The sequence below is a fragment of the Monodelphis domestica genome, chromosome 1 (assembly GCF_027887165.1).
Source record: "Monodelphis domestica isolate mMonDom1 chromosome 1, mMonDom1.pri, whole genome shotgun sequence".
NCBI lineage: Eukaryota > Metazoa > Chordata > Mammalia > Didelphimorphia > Didelphidae > Monodelphis > Monodelphis domestica.
The window spans coordinates 355,437,390-355,460,306 of record NC_077227.1 but is presented as its reverse complement, the minus strand read 5'-3'; positions in this window follow the sequence as shown (position 1 = coordinate 355,460,306).

Genomic DNA, 22,917 nt, shown 5'->3' with positions numbered 1-22,917 from the left:
TCTCATCCCCCAGCCCTCCCTAGCTCTCCAGCTTCTAAACAGGCATTCCGAAGGGCTTTGGAATCACTAGACTGTCTCCCGCTCCCAGGAAACCTCGGGGCCGCCCTGGAGCCAGGAGACTGCCCATCCATCATCCTTATCAGCAGCTCTGGCAGCTCCATGGTCCCTGGCAGCCCGGCCTGGACAGGGGGCTCTAAAGGCTGGGGAGGAGCCCGGCCTGCAATGGGGGAGGGATGGGGGATACCATTGATAACAAACAAAAACAACTGTCCCCAAGGGAAACTTCAAAGTCCATGGAACTGAAATTTATGCAGCAGAAGAATGTGCCTTAGCAGCATGTGGGTCAGAGGAGGCAATTGTCCAGTTTGCATCAGGGAGAACCTGGGGTAGCCTAGGTCTCCATTGCCTTGGAGCAAGCTGGTTGAGATCACTTCCTGGTACCATCCCCAACTCACCCCAGGTCTGGACTTCTGAATCCAGGTAATTCTCTAGGATTAAGACCATATCTCAATTATCTTTGTGTCTTTCTCCTTACCTAACAGAGAATCTAGCACATACATTAGTACTTTACCAATAAGTAAATGCTTTATAAAATGAGCCCACTTCAAGAATAACATAAGAAAATCATAAGATGTTAAAGTTAGAATGGATCACAGAACATAGACTATCAGGACCAAAAGGGAATTTCACATAGAACACAGCATGTCAGCGCTATAAAGCATCTCGGAACATAGATTTCTAGAATTGGAAAGGGCTTTATAACATAAGCTATTAAATCTGAAAGTCTGTGTAACATAGAATGCAAAATCTTTTTTTCCCTCCAGTTGTTTTATTCTGAAATGAAAAATACCAAATAAAATGAGCATTTCTGCATAGTCCAAAAGGAGAGAATTATACATGAAATTTCAAGTTTCCATTAAGCTACAGAATCTTAAAGCAGGAAGAGACATTAGAGTCCATCAATTTCATCCTCCATCCCTGATTTTTAGGGATGGAAAATGTCCCTCTCTACTTGAAGGGCAGAGGAAAAACCTTTGGGAAGTAATCAGCAACTCTGTATTGAGTCCTACTGTGTGCCTGGCAATTTACAAAACAAAAACAAAAAAAGCCCATTGTCTACAGGACCTCATAGCAGGCACTTAATAAAGTTGTTGTAGGACCTCTGTTCATGACTCTTTTAATTACTGCCTTTGTGACCCTGGACAGATCATTTAGCATCCCTGGGACTACTAGCTGATTTCTGAGGTCCTTTCCAGTTCTTGATCTCCAGCTAGAAAAGAGTTTTTAAATATTATATAGCCTTATTTTATAGAGAAAGAAACTGAAGCCTGGAGAGAGATACTGTCATTATCCAAGATTGCACAAGTGATAAATAGCAGACAAGATTTGAACTTAGGTTCTTTGATTCCAAACAGAGTTCTCTTTCTTTTAGATCCCATTGTATCTAGGTCACTCTCTTCAAATATCTAGAGGACTACCAAGTGATGGGGGAGGGGAGGTTATATTTGTTCAACTTGGCCCTGGAGAGAAGGACTAGGTAGAGTGTGTTATGGGAAATTACAAGGAAGAAGTTTCCTCTTTTTATAGAGGTCAAATGATTTGTCCAGTATGCAGTAAAGGGTATTTATATTCATTTAGAGGTTGGACTAGATGCCCTCCTTGGTCTCAATTCTAAAAATTTAGCACACAAAGAAGTAAAAGAGACAGTCATTTTTCCTTAAAGAATTCACAGTTTTGTTGGGGAGATGGCTTACACATACACAGAGCATTAATGTTAGAGTGTAAGCTTCTCAAGGATAGGGACTCTTTTATTTCTGTCTTTGTATCCCCAGTCCCTAGATCAGTGCCTCAAATATAGTAGGTGCTCAGTAGATGCTTGTTGGTTAATAGATTGGTTGAACAGGAAGTTGGTTATGTGGTGAGTGCCAAAGAAGTGGTACTGACAATGCTTTAAGAATTCAGGTGGGGGAGGAAGAGATGACTATGGTTTCAGGTGATCAAGGAAGACTTCCTGGAGGTGGTGGTACTTCACAGAACAAGATGTTAGAATTGGAAAAATTCTTAGAGATGGTCAAATCATAAGACCATAGGAATAAAATTTAGAGATTATCTATTTCAACTTCTTTTATGGAGAGGAGGTAAGTGACTTCCCCCAAAATGGCCAGATATTTCATTTTAGGGACTCAAATTCAGGCCTCCTACTTCTCAGTCAAGCACTTGAGCTTGTTCTTTTTCTTTTCTTTTCTTTTCTTTTTTTTTAAATATTTTCTCATGGTTACATGATTCACGATCCCCCCTACCTCTCTCTTCCCCCCTTCCAAAGCCAACAAGCAGTTCCACTGCATTATACATGTTTCATTGTTCAAAACTTATTTCCATGTTATTCATATTTTTCAGCTTATTCTTGAAGGATGGGCAGCTGTGGATGGTCTAAGAGGAGAGGTAAGGGTAGGTGTTTCAGAGTTTGGTATCTTGGGACAGGTTTGTATCTTGGGAGCAAGACCTGTCTGGCTAGACCAGGGACTGCCTGGGGGGAAGATGAAGTTGAAAAGGTAAATTGGGACCATGATGAGGTGGACCTTAAATATCAGACTGATCACATTATATTGAACCCTGTGATTGGGTTGTGGCAGCTCCCACTCAGCTCTTCCACTTGTGGGCTCTCCATTCCTACCCCTCAACACTCATTTGATTCTGGGAATTACTTCAGGATTTCTAGAGTCAATTTTCTTCTCTCCTCCAAAGCTGCTTGCTCTATCTAGTTCTTTTTCTATGTTCTCTTCCTTCCTCTTTTTTTACTTCCTCCTTTTGTTTCTCTCTTCCTTCTCATTTCTTCTTCTCCTTGTCCCCCATTTGTTTCCTCCCTCTCCCCATTAGTCTTTTCTCTTTCTTCCTTATCTCCACCCTCCTCCTTTTCTCCTTTGTCCCTCCCTGGTCTATAAACTGCCTCTTTTCTTCTTCCCCTCCACTGTGGATTTCTGAGAGAGTGAGAAAGAGAGAGGAGAAAGGGGCCAAAGACACACAGAGACAGACAGAGTCAGAGAAGGAGCTGGAGAAGGGGGCGAGACAGACAGAGAATGAGAAAGTGAGAGGAGAGGGGGAAAGAGAGAAAGACAGAGAGAGACAGATGGAGACAGAGAGAGGGAGGGAGGGAGAGAGAGAGAATGAGAGAGAGAGAGAGAGAGAGAGAGAGAGAGAGAGAGAGAGAGAGAGAGAGAGAGATATGGATGCCACTTCTCTTAAGAAGACAGCCTAATTTCCAGAGAATCAGTTTCCCCTAAGTGGAGAGGGAGGAGGCAAACTCACACAGCTTTTGAAAGAAATTATCCAGAGCTTGCTCTCTCTGCTCCCATTTTCTGGGAGGGGCATTTGTTGCCCTTAGCCCTGCCTACATCATTATTCTATCTCCTTCTAATCACATTAAAGCCAATAGCTGTGTGCTCCCGTGCTTTGGATCACTTGGGGGCTTGGCTAATTTCTCTTGGCACAGTCTAGACTTAGAGGTTCTTTGAAGCTGATTCCAACAAAATAATTTTTCCAAAGTGGTGGGATTAGGAAAACTGGCTAGTTTTGCTTGTCCTTGAAAAGGAAAGACAGGCCTGAGATACAGTGTAGTCCTGGGAAAAGAGCCCCAGACTGGGAACTGGGAGACCTGGGCTTTAGGCCCCATTCTGACACTAACTCTGTTGGCCAACTCAGTGCCTTTCACTGGCTATCATTTTCCTCACCTATAAAATGAGGAGTTTGAATTCAGGGGTTAGTAGTCTCCCATTCTTCCTCATGATTCCCACCTCAAATGGGAATCACCTCACACTATGTGGCCTTAAGGGTTCCTGGGAGGAAAGCACTTTGTAAACCTAAAAACACTATGGAAATAGAAATGATTATGTTTATTATCAGGCCTTAAGTGAGCAATGGTTTCCTTTTGCAGATGGAAAAACTGAGACTTATTTGTAAGGCCATGGTTTTAAGTGATCTGTCCAAGACAGAGTTTCCTAAACTAGGGTCTGTGTTTTTTAAAAAATATTTTGACAAGTGTCTTTTTTTTAAAAATCCTTACCTTCCATGTTAAAAATCAATACTATATATTGGTTCCAAGTCAGAAGATTTGGTAAGGGCTAGGCAATGGGGGTTAAGTGACTTGCCCAGGGTTGGTCACACAGCTACAAAGTATCTGAGGCCACATTTGAACCCAGAACCTCCTGTCTCTAGATCTTGCGCTCAATCCACTGAGCCACTTAGCTGCCCCCAATAACTATAGTTCAACCTAATTGTTTTTTTGTAATCTTATTTACATTATTTTATATGTTTAAAAACATTCTGAGATGGGGCTCATCGGCTTTGTTAGACATCGTTAAGGGATTCATGTCACAAAAAAAGGTTAAGGACACCTCCTAGGGAAAATAGAAAAACATGGCTAAGTGAAGCCCTGACCCTTGGCCTTTAGTGCATCTCCTGCCAGACTACTTCATAACATTTAGCTAGGAAGATTTGAAGAGGGCATTGCATAGATTCCTTATATTGGCATGTAGCCTAATGGAGTTGCAGAGGAATTCCTCTGGGGAAAGAGAGCACTTTCTGGCCTTTCCTATCTTGTTCATGTTGGAAGCTTATCTATGGGCCTTAATTATGACTGGCCTCCCACCTCCCAACCATTCCATCATCACCAGTAATACTCACTCCTGGCCACCTATGAACTGTGGTACTCTGTGCCAGGACAGGAATCCATCGACCTATCTGGGAGCTAGAAGCAGTGCCATGGTGCTAGGCATACTCTGACATCCAAAAGCCAGTGCTGCCCTAGGCTTCATTGAGACACATCGTGTCCAGGGCGGAGGAAGTGATAATTCTGCTGTATTCTGACTACATCTGGATTATTATGCCTTGTTCTGGGCACCGCATTTTGGGAAGGGCATTGCTAAGTTGGAGAATATTCAGGGGAAGGCAACCAAGATTGTGAAGCATCTTGACATGATAGCAGATGAGGAAGAGTTGAAGAAATTGTGAATATTAGACTAGAAAAGGGAAGCGTTAGGGTGGACTTGCTTGATGCTATTTTGAAGGGCTATTACTTAGCAGAGGGATTATTCTGCTTGGTAGCAAAGGAAAAACTAGGAGCAAAGTGTGGTTGTAGAGAGGTAAGTTCTTCTCTAACAAGGCTATTCCAAAGTGGAGGTACTGCTGCAGGAGGCAGGGAATTTCCCTTCATTGGAGGTCTTCAAGAAAAGACCAGATGACTCCTTATCTGAGAAGATACAAGAATTTTTGTTCAAATATGAGGTGGACTATGGCCTTTGGAATTTCTTTTAGGATTAACAAATATTTATCAGTCTTTCCTCCCCTCCCATTAAAAAGAAGGGGAAAAAAGTAACAAATATACATAATCAAGCAAAGCAAATTCCTACATTGGCCATGTCCAAAAATGTATGCCTCATTTTGCCATGCTCCATAACTTCTGTCAGGCAGGGTAGTATGTTTCATCATTGGTCCTCTGGAGGTGTGATTGATCATTGCATTGATGAGAGTTCTTTTTAAAATTTATTATTATTATTTAAAACCCTTACCCTCTGTCTTAGAATCAATACTGTGTATTGGTTCCAAGGCAGAAGAGTGGTAAGAGCTAGGCAATGGGGATTAAGTGACTTGCTTAGGGTCACACAGCTAGGAAATGTCTGAGAACAGATTTGAACCCAGACCTTCTATTTCTAGGCCTGGCTATCAATCCACTGAGCTACCTGGCTGACTTGAGTTCTTAAGTCATTCTACATCAGTTTGTACAAGCCATCTCAGATTTTTCCTAAACCACAGGAAGATTATTTTGGCAGCTGTGTAGAGGATGGATTGGAGAAAGGGAAGAGAATAAAAGGTCCAAGGGAGAAATAGTCTGAACTACTAGAGTAGTAGCCATGTGAATATAGAGTAAAGGAATGTATGTGAAATATATTAGGGATGAACAATTTAGAAATTGATTAGCTAAGAGTTTGGGGGGAGAGTGAGTCAGCTGGCAAAGGAAAGGTAAGAGTCAAAGATGAGACCTAAACAAAGAATGTTAGTCTCTCAACAGAAATACAGATGTTTGAAAGAGGGGTAAGTTTATTATAAAGATATTTTATTTTGTTTTTATTATTTTTTTACCAATTACATGCAATAACAAATTTTCACATAAGTTTTCAGAAGTTATATGATCCAAATTGTCTCCCTTCCTCCCTTCCCTCCCTGCTCCTGGAACTGGCAAGCAATTCTCTCTGGGTTATATAGGTATTATCATGCAAAACATATTTCCATATTGTTCAAGAGGGGGATGATTAGTGGAAAAAGATAATGAGTTCCATTTTGCTCATGTTAAACTTGCTATGCTTATAGGACCTTCTGTTGGAGATGTCCAATAGGCAGTGCAGGAATGGAAAGAGAGAGAGAGAGAGAGAGAGAGAGAGAGAGAGAGAGAGAGAGAGAGAGAGAGAGAGAGAGAGAGAGAAGGGTTGGATATCTATCTATCTATCTATCTATCTATCTATCTATCTATCTATCTATCTATATCTAGTGTGAGTGTTATTTACATAGAGATGATAATTCATCTGAAAGCAATAGGCGGGGTCTGCCTTTAAATGACAGCTAGAGAAGTTTATATTTGATCCTGGAGATAATGGTAAGTCACTGGAGTTGAGAAGGATGATGAAGTTGTTAGATCTGTGCTTTAAGAAAATCACTTCAGTGGTTACATACAGGATGGATCTGAGTGGGGAGAGACTTGATTCAGGGAAGCCAAATTGGAAGCCAGTTAAGAGATTATGATGGTCTGTATAGAGGTTGTGTGAGTAGAGAGAAGGGGGCACATGTGAGAGATGTTGTGAATCTAAAAAACAAGATCTGGCAACTGATTGGATACATGGGGTGAATGAGAGTGAGGATTTCAGGATGTCAATGTGTGAAAATCTGGTTGGGAATCTGCATGACAGGATGATGGCACCCTTTTCAATCATAAAGAAGTTCAGAAAAGGAGTTTGGGGAGAAAGATAATAAGATTTTCTTTTGAACATGATGGATTTGAGATACATAAGAGATATTTTGTTTGGAATGTCCAATAGACAGTTTATGATATGGGACTGGAACTCAGGAGAGAGGCTAGGGTTGGGCATGCAGATCAACTGGATAAAAATGGTAATTGAACCCAGGGGACATGATGAAATCACTAAGTTAAAGAATGTAGAGAAAAAAGCAAAGAAATCCTAGGGTTTACTTACAATTGGAGAGTATGACATGAATGATGAACCAGCAAAGGAGATTGAGAATGAGTAGTCAGATAGGATGCAACAAGATCTAGAAAAAGCAGTGTCATAAAACCTAGAAAGGAAAGAATATTAAACAAGAGAGGGTGGTTAACATTGACAAATGCTGCAAAGAGGTGAAGAAGAATGAGGTTTAAGAAGAGGTCATTAGATTTAGCAATTAAAAAGTCATTGGAAAAAAAAGTCATTGGTTCAGCATCAAAAATGAAGAACGAACTCACCACTAATGAAGAGGAAATTAAAGCACTCATTAAGAGCTATTTTGCCCAATTATATGCCAATAAATCTGATAATCTAAGCAAAATGATGAATATTTACAAAAAATATAAATTGCTCAGATTAATGACAGAGACAATTGAATACTTAAACAATCCCATCTCAGAAAAAGAAAGTGAACAAACTATCAATCAACTCCCTAAGAAAAAATCCCCAGGGCCAGATGTATTCACAAGTGAATTTTATCAAACATTTAGAGAACAATTAATCTCAATACTATATAAATTATTGGAGAAAATAGTCAGAGAAAGAATCCCACCAAATTCTTTTTATGACACAAATAGAGTACTTTTGCCTAAGCCAGGAAGACCAAAAACAGAGAAAGAAAATTATAAGCCAATTTAATTAATGAATATGCAAAAATTTTAAATTAAATTCTGGCAAAGGGACTACAGCAATATATCATAAGAATCACTCATTATGACCAGGTAGGATTTACATCGGTAATGTAGAACTGATTTAACATTAAGAAAACTATTAGCATAATTGGCCATATCAATAATCAAATGCATAGAAATCACATGATTATTTCAATAAATGCAGAAAAAACTTCCAACAAAATACAACACCCATTCCTATGAAAAACAGTAGGATGCATAGGAATAAAAAAGCCTTTCCTTAAAATAATGAATAGTATTTATTTAAAATCATCAGCAAGTAACATCTGCAATAGGGATACGTTAATTAGAAGCCTTCCCAATAAGATCAGGAGTGAAGCAAGGATGCCCATTCTCACCACTATTAGTTAATATTGTATTAGAAATTCTAGCGTTAGCAATAAGAAATGAAAAAGAAATTGAAAGAATTAAAGTAGTCAATGAGGAAACTAAACTATCACTCTTAGCAAATGGCATGGTGGTATACTTAGAGAATCAACTAAAAATTTTGTTGAAATAATGAATAACTTTAACTAAGTTGAAGGATACAAAATAAATTCACATAAATCATCAGCATTTTTATATATTAACAACAAAGCTTGGCAGCAAGAGATAGAGAAACTCCATTAAAAATAACTCTAGGGGGCAGCTGGGTAGCTCAGTGGATTGAGAGCCAGTCCTAGAGATGGGAGGTCATAGGTTCAAATTTGGCCTCAGACACTTCCCAGCTGTGTGACCCTGGGCAAGTCACTTGACCCCCATTGCCTAGCCCTTACCACTCTTCTGCCTTGGAGCCAATACACAGTATTGATCCCAAGATGGGAGGTAAGGGTTTAAAAAAAGTAACTCTAGATAGTATAAGATACCTGGAAATCTACTTGCCAAGACAAATCCAGGAATTATATGAACACAATTACAAAATATTTTTTACACAAATAAAATTATATCTAAACAATTATAAAACCATTAATTGCTCCTGGGTAGGCTGAGTTAACATAATAAAAATGATAATTTTACCAAAATTAATTTACTTAGTGTCATACCAATCAAACTACCAAATAGTTATTTTGTAGAACTAGGAAAAATAATAACAAAATTCATCTGGATGAATTAAAGGTCAAGAATATTGAGGATTAATGAAAAAAATAATGTGGATCAAGGTGGCTTAGCAGTACCAGATCTCAAACTGTACTCTAATGCAGTAATCATCATAACAGTCTGATACCAGCTAAGAAATAGAATGGTAGATTAGTGAAACAGGGAAGATACACAACATACAGGGATGAAATGACTTTAGCAACCTATTGTTTGATAAACCCAAAGATGATAGATTTTGGGATAAGAACTCATTGGTAAAGAAAAACTGTTGGAAAAATTGGAAAACAGTATGGCACAAACGAGATATAGACCTCTATCTCACACCCTATACCAAGAGAAGATCAAATTGGGTATATAATTAGATATAAAATATGATACCATAACTAAATTGGGGGAAAATAGAAATGTTTATCTGCCAGATACAGGAAGAAGGGAATAATTTATGAACAAAAAAAGGGTTTGAGAGCATTATAAGGTGTAAAATGAATGATTTTTATTATATTAAATTAAAAAGCTTTTATACAAACAAAACAAATCTAACCAAGATTAGAATGGAAATAACAAACTGGGAAAAATTTTTACAATGAATTTCTGTGATAAAGGTCTAATTTCTCATATCTATAGAGAACTAAGTCAAATTTATAAGAATTCAAGTCATTCCCCAATTGACAAATGGTCAAAGGATATGAACAAGCAATTTTCAGATGAAGAAATCAAAGCCATCAATAATCAAATGAAAAAATATTCCAAATCACTTTTGATTAAAGAAATGAAAATGAAAACAACACTGAGGTACCACCTCACACTTATTAGATTGGCCAGTATGACAGTAAAGTGACAAATGTTGGAGGGGATGTGGCAAAATTGAGACACAAATGTAATGCTGGTGGAGTTGTGAACTGATCTAATCATTCTGGAGGGCAATTTGGAACTATGGCCAAGGGGCTACGAAACCTTGGCTACTCTCAGCTATGCTATGACCTGGGACAATTCTGAAAGACTTATGACAGGGAATGCTATCCACCTGTAGAGAAAAAAAAAATTGTTGGGTCGGATGGACGGATGCAGATTGAAGAATACTATCTTTCACATCAGTGTATTTGTGGTTTTACTTTGGATTTTTGGTTTTGTATTAATGTGTTGTTACAACAATGAACAATATGGAAGTGTGTTTTGCATGAAAATACATGTATGGCCCAGATCAAATTGCTTACCATCTCCAACCAGAGAGGGAGATGGTTTGGATCATATAAATTTGGAAAATGTGTTTTGAAAATTATTATTATATGTAATTTGGAAATAAAATATCCTTGAATTATTTTTAAAAAATCATTGCTAACTTTGGACAGAGTGATTGAGTGATGAGGGTAGAAACCAGATATCAGAAGATTTAGAAGAAAGTGAGAGGAGTGGAAATGGAGGCACCAGGTGTGAATGATTTCTTTTTCACTGAATTTGTCCCAGAAAGACAAGAGAGATATAAGACCATAGCTAGCAGAAATGCAGTTTTTTTTGAGGATGGGAACTCAGATGTGTTTTAGGTAGCAGGAAAGGGGAAAATAGAGAATTGGGAGGCAGGAAAGGATATAGTATTCAAGATGTCCACTGTAAGGAGATAACCTATCCATGACAGTGTATGACATGGGAAACAACATATTGTGGTGGAATTGGAAGAAACCTGAGTTCAAGTCTTGCCTCCTATATCTATTTAGCTGTGTGTGACTATAGGCAAATGACTTTCTACTGCAAACAACAGTTTCCTTTTCTGTAAAATGTAAACAATAACAGCTGTAGTAGCCACCATACAGGGCTTCTGTACGGATCAAATGAGAAAAAATATGTCCAGTGCTTTGAAAAATTTAAAATCGCTATACTTATGTCTCCATTAAGTGCTACAAATCTTTCTGGGTAACTCTTCAGTATGGACAGTTAATGCCTAAGTTGTTTCACAGAATTACAGAACATTAAAACTCAAAGAGGCCATAAAGCTCATTGAGAATCATAGGACAAAGGGTTTAGAGCTAGAAGGGGACTTAAAGGACATCAAGCTCAACTTCCTCATTTTACAGATGAGGAAACTGAGGACCAGAGAAATTAATTGACTTGTCCAGGATCATTTGAACCCAGGTCTTCCTGCCTCCAACTCTTGTGTTCTAATCACTATATTCTACTAGTCCAGCTTCCTAATTTTACAGATGAAGAACTTTAGGCCTGGAGAAGGGACATGATTTAGATGGGGTTGCACACCAAGTGAGTGGTGATGCTGGCAGTAGTACGTTGGTTCTACACTTTCTTCTTAGAAACTGTTGAGCTGGAGAAAGTCGAAGGCAAGGGAAGAAGGCGGCTCTTAAAATCCCAAGCACCTTTTGCCCCAGGGGGCTCAGCCCTGCCCTAAATCCTAGGTAATTTAGGGGAAATGTGATCCATATGTGCCGGGTTCATTTACACTTAAATCTTCAAAATATCGTGTTTTAAGAGCTGTTACACTCAAGGAGCCTCCACAGCCTATGAAATATGGTTCTTTTAGCTAACTTGGCCATCCCCCATAGTCACTGTAACCCAGACCTGAGGCCATTATTATTCTCAGAAAAGAAACCTAAAGAGCAAATACTAGGGTATGGGTGGGTCCCTTCAGGCTTGGGAAATATGTCTTGGAAGTGGGTCCCCTGGGCAGAGAATCCTAGAGTTTAGAGAAGGAAGGGAGGGACCTGAGAATGGAGAATGTTAACAGTGGAAGACATGTGCAACAAAGAATATCAGAGCTAAAAGGGTCCTTCTCTATATGACTAGGATTAAGATTCTGCAGCTATTCTCCCAGACTCTCATTCTCCCCAGAGGGAGGCTTCTACATCTCCCCCTCAGAGGTCTAGGGGTCCCCTTGAGGGGCAGGGGCTTCTAATTCAGTCAACTCCATCTCCCATTCCAGTGTGTTCTCTCCAGTATCAATACCATTGATGAACTGATATCTGCTCAATATCCTCAATAAGCAATTAATGTTAATTAGTTTTTACAAAGGAATATTTCCAGAGAAGAAAAACATTTCTTAAATTAGGCACATCATCCCTTTTACCACTGGAGAGAATATGCTCAAAATTAAATCGATTGCTCCAAAATATTCATCTCACCCAGTTTATACCACATAGCGCTCTGGTAAATGACATTGCTCCTTTGCTCTCTTGGCTGCTGGATCAATTCATTGCTAGGCTGGATCCTCGATGCTACCCTTTGAGGCTGTGGCTGCTAACCATATTAGTCTCCGCCATGATGGTTATAGACACTTCTTCCATGGACTCTGATCACTGGACCTCCAGTTATTTCTCTGACCTTTCAGATTTTGCAAGGTTATTCTGTCTCCAATACTCCTTTACTGTGCAGCAGGAAAGACTAGACACAATAGGGACAAGAAGAGACAGTCAGTAAGTCAGACAGTCACTAAGAATTAAGCACTTATTATCCACCATGCTAAATGCTGAGGATGCAAAGAGACAAAAGACAACCCCGATCTCATCTGCAAAGAACTATGTAGAAGAAGAATAATAATAGTTAACATTATACAATTATTATCTCATTTGATCATCATAACAACCCTGCAAGGTCAGTGCTACTAGAATGTCCATCTTGCAGATGAGGAAACTGAGACCAACAGAGGTTAGGTGATTTGTCCAGGGTCATCAGCTAGTGTTTGAGACTGGATTTGAACTCCTATATACAGAATAAATTGAAGATAAACAACTGAGGGAAGGTACTAGGAATTAAGGACATAGAAGGTGGGATTTTTAACTGCGAATTGAAAGAAGCCTGGGAAGCCAAGAGGCACAGATGAGAAGCATTCCTTGCTTCAAAGCAACTTAGAGACATTTTTTCCTTTTGATTTGAACTACCAGGATGAGCAAGAGAGATGAGCTGATTGGTAAGTGCCTTTTGTAAGCACAATCAGCTCTGCTTTAGCATCCACTTTATTTTTAAAATTATCATTATTATTTTTAAAACCCTTACCTTCTGTCTTAGAATCAATACTATGTATTGGTTATAAGACAGAAAAGTAGTAAGGGCTAGGCAATAGGGGTTAAGTGACCTGCCCAGGGTCACACAGCTAGGAAGTATCTGAGGCTATATTTGGGCTGGCTCTTAATCCACTGAGCTACCCAGATGCCCCCTTAATACTCACTTTTAAAAACTTTTCTTCACCATTCAGTAGTCAGACAGGAAACAGAATAGTTGTGCATGCTCTGAAATGGAGAGGTAGACCCTTCCATTTTACATCATTACAATCTAGGAGATCAAAAATAGGACAGACTTGGAAAGGACCCTACAGATAATCTAGTCCAATACCCTCATTTTATAGAAAAGCAATCTGAAGTCCAAAGAGAAGAAGACTTTGTCTAAGATCACATCGAGTATTTATTGGCATTCATGTGGACCCAGAGCTGTTGATAATGCAATGATCCTCTACATCTGTTGGGCCTTTTTATGATTTTCAAAATGCTTTTACATCCAGCATCCCTCTTAGATAATCCAGTGAGAAAGGAGAGAAGATTTTTGTTTCCATTCTATGGATGAAGAGAGGCCCAGAGAAAATCAGAGAATTGGAAGAAACCTTAAAGGTTCTCCAATCCAACCCCTTCATTCGAAAGCTGAGGAAACTGAAGCTTGGTGGGAAGGGGCTTGCCCAAGGCCCACAGCGTTTCATTGCCAGAGCAGGAACTGGAGCACAGGTATCCTAAGCCTGTGACCTTTCCACTCCATGATGCTACATTCTCTCTCTAATCAGGATGGAAGCTCCAAAGAAAGTCCCAAGTTTAAAATAAGATTCAAGGAATTTTCTGACCCAGAGTCATGATTAAGGTAATAGGAGAGACCTGATTCCGAACCTGTGAGGTTGGGAAACCAATTCATACTCTGTCCATCCTCAGGACCTTGAAAAAACCCAAACCAAATCATCGAAGGCTGCTGCTTTCAGTCCACATAAACATCACAGTGTGTATTTGCCCAAATTAAACAGTGAGCTGGGCATGGAGGCCAGATGGGACGCCATATGTTTTTGATAGAGGGTCCATTCAAATGGGGTTTTAAATATTATAGTGGCACAGTTTGCACAGTTAAATTTAAGGATCTGTCAGAGTTTATAATGAATCTTTATTTTTAAGGGTTTCAATTAAGGTGTAAACATTTAGAGCAGACTAAAACACATCCAGTGGGGTGGAGGGGGGAAGGAGGGAGGTGTTTCCCCCCCCCAACATTTAACACCTGAAGGGGAGGGTAGAGATTTGTATCAAGGGGCCAGGGAGCCTTTGGGGTTCTGCCAACTAGCTTAGAAGAATTATCTTTCTTGGATCTCTTCTGAACTACCATGGCCTGGACCCTTTTAAGAATGTAAGGGAAGAGCCTGTAAAGTCAAGGCTTAGAAGATTCCCCAACATTTTATTTTTGAACCCAAATTCATTTATTCCCACCCCCAGGAAATAAGACTTGAATGACCACAAGGTAATAAAAATCTCTCCCATCTACAATTTTCCATTGTTCTTTCACATTTCATACTTAAGACAACCCTGTGAAGTTAGCAGGGCAGGGATCATTATTCCCATTATACAGATGAATAAACTGAAGCCTAGACAGTTGGTATAATAGTGTAGTAGAATAGGAAAGACATTATCTTTAAAATCCTAACTAGAGGCTAGTATGGACTTTAATACTGACTCTATGTCTCAGTTACTCCACCAGTAAAATGTTGGTGGGAGTGAAAGATGGATTAGATGACCTGAGGTGGCTTTCTGTTATAACATTCCAGAATTTTTTTTAAAGGTTGTTTCTACCTCTGTCATTCTAAGTTCATTTTCAGCTCTGATATTCTATGCTCCGAGGTCTTTTCCATCCCTAAGCATCTATGTTTTTCATGAGAATACTAATTAGGAAGACATCTTCATGAGTTCAGATCTGACCTCAGACACTTCCTAGTTATGGGACCCTGGGCAAGTCACTTAACCCTCTTGGCCTCAGTTTCCTTATCTATAAAATGAACTAGAGAAGGAAATGGCAAATCACTCCAGTACCTTTGCCAAGAAAACCCCAAATGGGATCACAAAGAATCAGGCACAATTGAAATAACTGAACAACAAACCCAAAACACAGTCTTTGGTTGCTGGAAAAATAGTTAATAAACATTAATGGTATTAAAAAATAACAACACTAGTAACCCTTATTTATATGGTGCTTTAAAGTTTTTAAAGCCCTCAAAAGTTTACAAAATTCCTTCCTCAAAACAATTTTATGACTTACATACATAGTGTAAGTATCATCATTCCTCTTCTATAGTTGAGGACTCTGAGACCCAGAAAGGGAAACAGAAACACACAGAGCCAGTTCCTTGAACCCAATCTCTCTACTTCAGTTCTGGTTCTATTTCCCTGTATTCTCTCCCCTTCCCAGTTGGGGCTGGTATTACCTGGGTGACCCCAGGGGGCTGGGAGTGGACAGAGGAAGTGGAAATGGGTCTGATTTCTTGTTCCTCTCTTCTCTAGCTCCTGGTAGAGGTTGGTCAGCCTGTCATTAACCTGCCTCTCATTTTGCCTATTCACCTCTGGGCAGCCCGATGACAGCTCCTCTTTCCTACCAGCTGCAAAAACCTGGCAGCTGATTTAGGAGGGCTCCGGGGCCCAAGATGTAAACCGTTTCTCACCAGGAATGCATAAGCAAGTCATAAAACAAAGGATTTGGGGCCTGGTCACGTGGGCTAGGGGCCTCCCATAAAACTGAAGCATTGATCTCTATTTTAGTAGAAAGCTCTAAGCTGCTGGGATGATTGAGGGGCTGAGCTCTTACAAACCCTGTAATCTCCTGCCATACATCTGAGGTGGCATGTTTGAAGTCCCCAGACTAGTTATTTATATTATTTATATAAGATGCAGGGAAAGGACATTAGCCCCAAACCCTAGGCTTTGGGGGATTGGGCAGCTGGGGTCCGAACATGGGCGAGCAAGAACCCTGCTTTTCTCTTCCTCTCCCACTCATCTGTCTCCCCTCGGTAGCCAGATTGGGGAGCGGCAGTATATTGCAGTGGTCCTGTGATCTTGGGGAGTGAAAAGAGCCTTCATCTTCATTTTCAAAGGCAGGAGATCTCATCGCTGACACTTACCAGCAGCTACCTGGGTGACTTTGGGAAAGTCCCTGAGCACCAAATAAGGGACTTGTAGCAGGTGATCTCTTTCTGCCTGGGAGGTTTGATATTTTCTACATTCTTTACCATGGATTGCTGGCATCCGGCTAACTTGGGCTAATCTCCTTTGCGTGGAGGGTGAAAAACTTAGTGGAATAGTGTTAGAGTTGGAAGGGATGTCTGTGGATGTCAAAGCTGGAAGGAACCTTATAATATATGACATAGACTACAAAAGGTGGAAGAAATCTTAGAATGAAGAATATCAGAGTTGAAAGAGACCTTGGAATATAGAACAAAGAATAATTGGAAATAAAAGAGATTTTAGGTCACTTGCCCCATTTTACAGATGAGGAAACTGGGACCTAGAGAGGGAAAACTATCTTGCTCAAGGTTGCTCTAATTCTTGTTGACATAGATGATCTGACTAAATGTGAACTTACTTAGGACATTGTTTAAGGTTTCACTAAATAATACAAAGGTTCTGGAGGCCAAGATACCTGAGTTCCAGGCCCATTTTTGCTATTAATTTGTTGTATAGCCATGGACAGATTGCTTCTTTAGTCTCAGCATCTATAAAATGGGTATCATTTTGGTCTTTAATTTGGCTAGGTTACAATCTTCCCAGATTGTTAGATAAAATGATCCATAGGAGCCAATTTTAAAGACCACGTTTTCTAATGATAAGAAGAAAAATTGGCTGGGAAGAAGGTTAAATTGAGCAGAAATACTGGGAAAAGAAAGATTCTTTTTGCTTTGCTATAACAAAAGTGATCAAAACCCATATTAATAATAGGGGTTAAATTTAGTTTTGACATGTCCTCAGTGATAGGACTGATATCTGAAATTTATCATTTATGGAAGCTTTTTTCTTGCTAAGGAAATGGAGGAAAGACTGGAGAAGACCAGACCTTGCTACTGGAAAATCAATCGATCAAAAAGAATCTATTAAATATCTACTATATACCAGGCCCTTTTCTAGGCACAGTGAATGAAAATACAATGACTGAAACTCATTTGTAAATAAGATTTTCTGTTTGATTCATTGAATAGACCTCATTCGGCTCCTGAGATTGTTTGAAAAAACAGGAAAGAAAACAATTACCACTACTACCACTATCACCATGACAGGAGACACAGAGAGGGACTGAGATGATATCTGAGAGTGGGGCTTAAATTTCACAGTATGAAAGACTGGGGCAAAAAGTAGTAACACTATTCTTTTGGGGTGTCCTGAAACTTTCCAGCTACTTATGGGCTCATTCTCTACCTAGAAAGAAATAATTTTTAGATCTGGAAGGAACCTTAGGATAGAGGATGTTAGAGCTGAATTGTACCTTAAAATAGAATGAATTAGAGGTAAAGGGGTGTTTGAGTATGGAATGTTAGAATAGGGGGATACAAAATGGCAAGTTTAAAAAAATTTTTTTAATTTAATTTAAAAAAATTTTCATGTTTACATAATTCATTTTCTTTTCCTCCTCTCTTCCCTTCCCCCCTCCCAGAGCCAACAAGCAATTCTACTTGGTTATACAAATGTTATCATTTGATACATATTTCCACATTATTCATTTTTAGCATAGAACAATATTTTAAAGCCAAAATCTCAAATCATAAACCCATGTAAACAAGTGATAAGTTATTAGGATTAATTAGCAACTAAGGACAGGGTAAAGAATAGTCGGTAAGGTTTTCTAAGACTAGACGGAATCTTGGGAAGGGTGTCAGTTGGAATTCTGGGTAGCCAGAGTCAGTTGGTATTTTCCAACTGCCAATGGTTACCTGGTGGTTTTTGGCCTAGGAGAAGCTTGGTTTTTCTGTTTCCTAGAACACTGAAAAAACCCAGTGGCAGGAGGAGGAGGAGAAGAGGTTAGAGTATCTGTAATAAGTTTGTGGAGGAAATCAACAGAAAAGAGAAAGAGAGAGGCAGTTTTTCCTTTGTGTGGCTGCTGAGAGGGTCAGGTTTTTTTGAGGCCTGGTCAGGCTTTAAAAGCCTAGATAGGCCCAGAAGGGCTGTCAGTGGGCAGAGAGAGTGAATAACTGAACTGATTCAAAGCTGAAGGAGATTGAATATATAATTCGAGGATTAGTAATTAGTATAAGGTTATTTAGTATAGTTTTGGGTTTTTTAGTGATAGATAAGGAGTTTTAAGGAGGCTTAAGGGAAACCCTGAGCAGGAAGCAGGTCTGTGAGGACCAGTGGGACTGGGATAAATTTAGACCCTTTTAGATTAGGGAATCCTAATCCTGAAAACCTTTGTTTACCTTCCTTACCTTTCCTTAATATTTAATAGCTATTAAATAGAGGGTTGGGCTTTTTTTTTTTTAACATCTGTCTCTAGCACTTATCCTTGCCCACCTGCCTGATCTATTACAAGCAGTAAAGGAGATATTGTATCCCAATTTTCCCCCTTAACATTCCTAGCTGTTCTTATTGTAACATTACTACATTCTTGGCTATTCATATTTGTTACATTTTCTGGGAGAATATTTCTAACAAAGTGATGTCCTAAGTTTTTCTTTTGCATTTCTACTCCCACAGTTCTTTCTCTCAATGTGGATAGTGTTCTTTCTCATAAATCCCTCAGGAACGTCCTGGATTATTGTATTGCTACTAGTAGTAAAGCCCATTATATTGGATAGTTCCACAGTTTTTTACTTTCTATGTACAATGTTCTCTTGGTTCTGTTCATTTCACTCTGCATCAGTTCTTAGAGGTCTTTCCAGTTTATATAGAAATCCTTCAATTCATTACTCCTTACAGCACAGCAGTATTACATCGCCATCAGATACCACAATTTGTTCAGCCATTCCCCAATTGAAGGGCATCCCCTCATTTTCCAATTTTTTTGCCACCATAAAGAGTGTAGCTATGAATATTTTTTACAAACATTTTTCATTATTATCTCTTTGGGGTACAAACCTAGTAGGGGTATTGGTGGATCAAAGGGAATGCATTCTTTTAAAGCCCTTTATGCATAATTCCAAATTGCCTTCCAGAATGGTTGGACCAATTCACAACTCCATGAGCAAAACATTAGTGTTCCAACAAAATGGGCAATGGATCTATGATATATTAATGTCATTAATCCCTCAAATAATATAGACTACCCCAAAGAAGATTTAGACCATAGCACTTATGTAGATAAAATATAGACTCAAAGCTGAAAAAAATTTGTATAAAAGGTAATATTGGTATAAAAAACATAGACTATTCATGCTGAAAAAGGATCTATGAACACCTTAAATTAAAAAGCAGAATATAGAATGTTAGCACTAGAAAAGATATTATAGATTGTCTCATCTAACTCACCCATTTTACAGGTTAAGATATTGAAGCCCATAGAGAGAAAATGATTTGTCTTTATGTCCAACTGGTTGAGTTTCCATAGCTGTCAACAAGTCAAATTGACAAACATTTATTAAATGCTACTATGTACCAGGAACTGGGCTAAGTGCTGGGGACCCAAAGAAAGGCAAAGCATGGTCTCTGCTATTCTCAAGGAGCTCACCATCTAATGGGGGAGACAACATACAAACAACTAAGTACAAACAAGATGTTTACTTTTGAGGGCAGCTGGGTTGTTCAGTGGATTGAGAGCCAGGCCTAGAAATAGGAGATTCTGAGTTCAAATGTGACTTCAGATACTTCCTAGCTACGTAACCCTGGGCAAGACACTTACTCCATTGCCTAGCCCTTACCACTCTTCTGACTTGGATCCAATACAGAGTACTGATTCCACGATGGAAGGTAAAGGTATATTTAATTTAATTTTATTTTTAAATCCTTACCTTCTGTCTTGGAGTTAATACTGTGTACTGGTTCCAAGGCAGAAGAGTGGTAAGGGCTAGGCAATGGGGGTCAAGTGACTTGCCCAGGGTCACACAGCTGGGAAGTGTCTGAGGCCAGATTTGAACCTAGGACCTCCCATCTCTAGGCCTGGCTCTCAATCCACTGAGCTACCCAACTGCCCCCTGGAAAGGTATATTTTTAAAAAATGTTTACTCTTTGCCTAATCTTATCTAAATTAAAATTTTAATTTAATTTTAAGTAACAAAAAATAGCAGTCTTTACCAATACAACAAGCTCTATCACCTACCAGCAGAATCAAAGTTGGAAGGGACTTCATTGGCCATGAAGACAAACTCATATGTAAAGGAATCCCCTCTGTAACATGCCCAACAAGTGATCATTCTGCCTCTGCTTGAAGATCTCCAGGGAGAGGAAACCTACCATCTCTTGAGGCAATACTTTTGAAAGTTGAATCTTTATATCACAGATAGATGTTAGTAACAGGTAAAGACATAAAATATTTAGTTAGAGCAAACCTTAGAAATCTGGTTGTCTCTTACCTTTCCAGAATCACAGAATCAGATTTACACAGGAATGAAAGTCCCTAACGTTAAAATAGCCTACAGTTTGTTCAGCTCTGCCCATGGGCATGCACCAGGTATATTTTGTTATACCTGGAGCTATGTCTGAAGCTACTTGGAATATGGTACAGGTGAAGCCAAGGTCCCAGATTAATTACTTCTTAACATAATATGTATTATTATAATAAAACCAAATGAATGAAAATAATGAGATCATACATTCAAAGATATTTAATATCTATCACTTCTGTTCATCACAATCTTGTGAGGTAACAGTGAAAGTGTCATTCTTTCCATTTTATGGATGGAGAAAGTAAAGTTGAGAAAAGTTAGATGATTGGCCCAGGGTCATACAGCCTGTAAGTAGTGCAGAAGGAACTGAATATAGGATTATCTCAACCCTAAATCCGATATTCTTCTTAGTATATGACTAGCCAGTCATTTTTATTCCATCCAATGGGGATCACTATCTGGCAAATTGATGCCTTTGGTCAAGAGTGGGGCTAGATAAGAGAATGTAGCCTGTTCCATAACTGAGCAATTGTAGATCGGGGGCACAATCATCATTTTTTTATTGGTACCATATATTATAAGGGTTAATACTGGGTGGGAGATGAGAGAATAAGAAATATGTTATATTATATAACTTTACCTTTTGTTGCTGTTTGGTCATTTTTCAGCCATATCCAATACTTTATGACCCTATATAGAATTTTCTTGGCAGAGTTACTGGAATGATTTGTCATTTCTTTCTCCAGCTCATTTTACAGATGAAGAAACTAAGGCAAAGAGGATTAGGCAACCCGCCTAGGTCACATAGCTAGGAAATATTTGAGGCCTGATTTAAATTCAGGCCTTCCTGATTCTAGGATCAGCACTCTATCTATTGGGCCACCTAGTTGCTCCATAATTTAATATATCATTATATATAACATCATATTTATAATTATGAAATAATATCAGATAAATTAATATGTACATAAAATAGTACTGTGCAAATCTTAGCATTCTATATGTGTTAGCTATTATATTTCAATCACAAATTGATTCATAATGCCTCTTTAACTTTTCAATGTACTTTCATACCTATTATCTTCATTTTTTTTAAAGCCCTCACTGTCCACCTTAGAATCAATACTGTATATTGGTTCCAAGGCACAAGAGTGGTAAGGGTTAGGCAATGGGGGCTGAGTGACTTGCCCAGGGTCATACATCTGGGAAGTGTCTGAGGTCAGATTTGAACCCAGGACCTCCCATCTCTGGGACTGGCTCTCAATCCACTGAGCTACCTAGCTGCCCCCATACCTATTATCTTAAATGATCCTTATAATATTATATGGGTCAAGGAGTATTCCCATGAGTTATATTTCTTTAGGAGAGAACAACCTCCATAGAGATCAGGACCCCTTAACATCTATTAGAAGTTCTAGGGAGTTGCCTGACACACATAGAGAGTAAGTGTTATTTGTCCAGATATGTGTCAGAAGTGGGATTTGAATCCAAGTCTTCTTGACTTCAAACCTAGCACTCTACTATATAATACTGCCTCCGTGTGACATATGTAGAATGATTTGTGTTTAAATAAGTGTTACAAAGATATTTATTTACATCTTAATTTCATTATGAATGTAGATTTACATTTTATGTGATTAGAAATAAATTAGTAATTGTTTTGTGTTTTATGGGTTAAAGCCAAACATATAATTGCCATAGGGCAATAGTGAGTACAAGACTACAGAATATTACTAACAGTGGCTTATGTGCAAGAAATGATAAAAGGGGTGCAATCATCCATGTAACGAATGGTCAGAAAAGGGGGTGGGCCAGTCATGTAGAGGGAGTTGGGGATGATGGGTAGCCATGGTGCTGACCAGGTAACTGTAGGGAAAGGGCTCTTCTTCTGGAGTCTATGCACATAATCCTAGCAATCTATGGATAGATTTCAGGGAGTCCATGAACCTGGACAGGGAACATTATATTCTTATTTCAATATGACAATATGATTGATTTCCTTTATAATCTGATAAATTTACATTTATGCATTTAAAACATTATTCTGAAAAAAGGTCCATAGGCTTCACTTGACTGCGGAAAAAAAAAGAAAAAAAAAGCCTTAGCCTGAGGAAAGCCTCTAAACCTTGAGTAGATCCTCTATAGAGAATTTATGGGGAGATCTGAACATGAATTTCACAGGCTGGAGGAATTGTGGTCTAGACTGATGAAGGAATCTCTAACAGGGATCCATTAAACTACTGAAGTATAAATTTTTACCTGTAAAATAAGTTCACTAACGATATCACATTCAATTGCTTTAATAATGAATTATGTTTTTGATTAAAAGAAATTGAATATTTTC